Source organism: Trachymyrmex cornetzi, unplaced genomic scaffold, assembly GCF_001594075.2.
Source record: "Trachymyrmex cornetzi isolate Tcor2-1 unplaced genomic scaffold, Tcor1.1 scaffold942, whole genome shotgun sequence".
Lineage (NCBI taxonomy): Eukaryota > Metazoa > Arthropoda > Insecta > Hymenoptera > Formicidae > Trachymyrmex > Trachymyrmex cornetzi.
The window spans coordinates 39,688-40,235 of record NW_017300292.1 but is presented as its reverse complement, the minus strand read 5'-3'; positions in this window follow the sequence as shown (position 1 = coordinate 40,235).

The following is a 548-nucleotide window of genomic DNA, read 5'->3' as shown; positions in this document are numbered from 1 at the left end:
CAGGCTTGCTCCGTAGACGACGATGTCGTCTAAATATACGAGGCATCGCAATCCTTGAATTCCAGCTAATATAGTGTTCATCAATCGCTGGAATGTTGCGGGTGCATTTCTTAACACGAACGGCATTCGATTGAACTCGTAATGCCCTTGCGAAGTAGAGAAAGCCGTCTTATTTTTGTGATTCTCTCTCATGGGGATCTGGTGATATCCCGAGGCCAGATCTAGTGTAGAAAAATATTTGGCGTTACCGAGTTGATCCAGGATATCCGTAATGTTCGGCAGAGGAAAAGAATAGCCTACTGTTAATTCGTTGAGCTTCCGAAAATCCATAACGATACGCATTTTCGGTTTTCCTGCCACGTCGCCTTTCTTCGGGACTACCAGTAGCGGCGCGTTCCATTGACTCGCGCTGGGTCGAATAATTTCTTCCAGCATTTTTTCTATTTGACGATTCACTTCTTCTTTATGTTTTACTGGTAGTCTATATGGTCGTACGTTAACGGGAGCGCTATCGGTTCGTGTGTTTATTTCGTGCTCGACGGCACAAG